Source organism: Brassica oleracea, chromosome C4 (assembly GCF_000695525.1).
Source record: "Brassica oleracea var. oleracea cultivar TO1000 chromosome C4, BOL, whole genome shotgun sequence".
In the NCBI taxonomy this organism is placed as follows: domain Eukaryota; kingdom Viridiplantae; phylum Streptophyta; class Magnoliopsida; order Brassicales; family Brassicaceae; genus Brassica; species Brassica oleracea.
Genome location: NC_027751.1, coordinates 41,487,730 through 41,490,823, shown reverse-complemented (window position 1 = coordinate 41,490,823; position 3,094 = coordinate 41,487,730). Strand labels below are relative to the sequence as shown.

Genomic DNA, 3,094 nt, shown 5'->3' with positions numbered 1-3,094 from the left:
CTCTCTCTCTCTCTCTCTCTCTCTCTCTCTCTCTCTCTCTCTCCATCAAAAGCTATGGCGAATCTCTGTTTTCAAGACTCTGTTTCTCTCTTTGTGACAATGGTGGTTATTATTCTTCTTCTTTCTCATGTCACACTTTCTGCTACGTCTACATATTCTCGTCCCGACAAGTTTTACGTCAACTGTGGCTCGGATTCTAATGTCACTTATGGTAACCAGACTTTCGTTGGAGATATGATCTCCGGTGATAACTCTGTATCCTTCACCAGAGAAGGAACTGAAGTCATCAACCAATCTGGATCGTCCCCTGCGCCGGAAATCTATCGGACGGCTAGGATCTTCAGACGCCCTTCTCATTACAAGTTCCAACTCAATTCTGTTGGTCTACACTTCCTGCGTCTCCACTTCTCTGCCGGCTCTTCTCGAACAGAGCTTTCAACAGCTCGTTTCACTGTCTCTGCCACTTACGGTTCTAACCATCCCTTGAGAAGTTTCTCGCTTCAGAACTTCAACGAGACCCCACGAGTCGAAGAATTTCATCGACGCAAAAGCCTAACCACCAGTCGGGGTCGGAACTCATTGCTCCTGACTTCGTCTACCGGACGGCTAAAACGATAGTTTCGTCTGACTGCATATTTATGATAAACGTTACATGGTCTTTTAAGGTCAAAAGCAACTATAGACACTTCATCAGGGCTCACTTCTTTGATATCAAGAACAATGAATCACAACCCTCCGATTTCTATCTCTATGTAAATGGACATTGGCGTCTGCATGTCAATCCTTTTGATCACCATGGGTTGGTGACTCCGTTTTATATCGATGTTATTAACGTCTCTGATGGCTCTGGACTTTTGAATGTTAGTCTAGGCAATACGGAACCTTATAAGGATGCTGGTTTTCTGAACGGTCTGGAAGTGATGGAGTTTCTGGAAGATTCTTCAAAAGGAAGTAGTTATCGGGTTTACATTATCGCTGGCTGTGCCGCTCTTGCATTGGTTTTAGTATTGGGTTTGTTGTTTTTACTTTGCTTAAAGTGGAGGCGATCCAAGAAGATTTAGCCAGAAGTTGGGGTCACTGCGTGGTCTCCTTTGCCGTTGTACAGAGGAGGTGGGAGTTCCGAGAATGGACCTTTTTATTCGGGGAACAATTCACCTTTAGTCAACCTAAGCTTAGGCTTAAAGATTCCCTTCAGAGACATTTTGATAGCCACAAACTGTTAGGAAATGAGTGGTCAAATTTTGCTGAAAACATAATTTATGGGAGCGGAAAAACACACACAAAATTGTTAACGGAGTTCGGTCAATGTTGCCTACGTCTCCGGACCTGATATAGATATTTTATTATCAACCCGAGACTCAAAAAATTACACTTAATTTCTTATAGAGAAAGATTTTTTCACAAGAAAGATTTTTTTTTTTCTCTTTTGCACTCTCTCCTTTTCTCTTCTCTTGTTCTCTCTCACTTTGTTTTGGGACGAAGAGCAACAACAAGATACATCATGTATTTATAGGAATGGCTTGAGAGGTTGGTGAGAAATAGTTGTTAACAAAATTGCCAAGCCATTCTTTTTTACTTTGTTTTCACCATGTCCACATTTCACCAACCATCATTTTCACATGTTCTTTGACTAACAATCTCCCACTTGAAGACTGATTTCAATCTGTCTTCACACCTTGATCAATGTAGCAGGTCTTCCCAGCTTGTTACTCCAACAAACCAACTGAGGTTGCACACAACCTCAGCTTATCATACGGCACGACCTTCGTCAACATGTCTGCCGGATTCTTGCTTCCTGGGATCTTCTCAAGCACCAACATTTCATCTTCCAACGCTGATATGATGAAATGATATCGACGATGTATGTGCTTCGTCCGAGCATGGTAAACCGGATTCTTTTCCAAATCGATGGCACTTTTACTATCACAGTATAACACACTTTTCCCTTGGTCATGGCCTAGCTCTTCTAGAAAAGACTGTAGCCATATCATCTCTTTTGTTGCTTCCGAAATCCACTTAACGGCTTCCCAATGTTCCTTCCCTGGATTGCTCATAAATCTGCTAACGACTCCCACTGCATGTGCAATGTCTGGCCTTGTACATATCATCGCGTACATCAAGATGCCTATAGCAGAAGCATATGGAACTTTATCCATACATGTCTTCTCGTCTTCCGTCTTTGGAGATTGTTCTCTGGATAACCGAAAGTGACTTGCCAGGTGAGTACTAAATGGCTTCGCGTCATCCATGTTAAACCTCTTGAGGACTTTCTTCACATACTCCTCTTGTGATAACTTAAGAACTTCCTAGCTTCTACTGATTCTCATCCCTAGAATCTGTCTTGTTTCTCCAGTTGCTTCTCCAAGGTCTTTCATCGCAAACTCTTCTGAGAGTTTCGTCTTCAAGCTATTGATCTCGTGCAAGTCTGCTCCTATTATCAGCATGTCATCGACATATAGGAGCAATATCAAGTAGGACTCTTCAAGCCTCTTGAAGTAGCAATAGTGGTCAGCTTCACACCTCAAGAAACCAACGCCTTTAATAAAGCTGTCAAACCGTTTATACCACTGTCTTGGAGCTTGTTTTAAGGCGTACAAACTCCTTTTCAGCTTGCAAACAAGGCTTTCCTTCCCTTTGATCTCAAAGCCTTCGGGTTGCTTCATATAAATTTCCTCATCCAAATCACCGCGAAGAAATGTCGTCTTCACATCCATCTGTTGAAGATGCAGATCTTCTTGTGCTACCAGCCCAAGAACCGTTTTGATGGTCACCATCTTGACTACAGGAGAGAAGATTTCTGTGTAGTCAACGCCTTCTTTTTGATGGAATCCCTTCACAACAAGCCTCGCTTTATAGCGCTTACTCCCATCAGGTTCTTCTTTTATCCGGTAAACCCATTTGTTATGCAATACCTTTTTCTCCTTAGGCAAATCTGCAAACTTCCATGTGTGATTGGATAACAACGAGTCCATCTCGTCGTTCATTGCAAGCTCCCACTTGATCGACTCATCAACTTGCATAGCTTCCTCATAACATTCAGGCTCGCCTCTGTCTGTGAGCAGAATGTAGTTGAGTGATGGAGAAAATCTTACTA

At 42.5% G+C, this 3,094-nt stretch overlaps 1 pseudogene; it reads left to right on the top strand.

Annotated features, from left to right (window-relative positions):
• Nucleotides 1-54: 54 nt before the first annotated feature.
• Nucleotides 55-3,094, top strand: part of LOC106340618 — a 7,060-nt pseudogene continuing 4,020 nt past the window's right edge.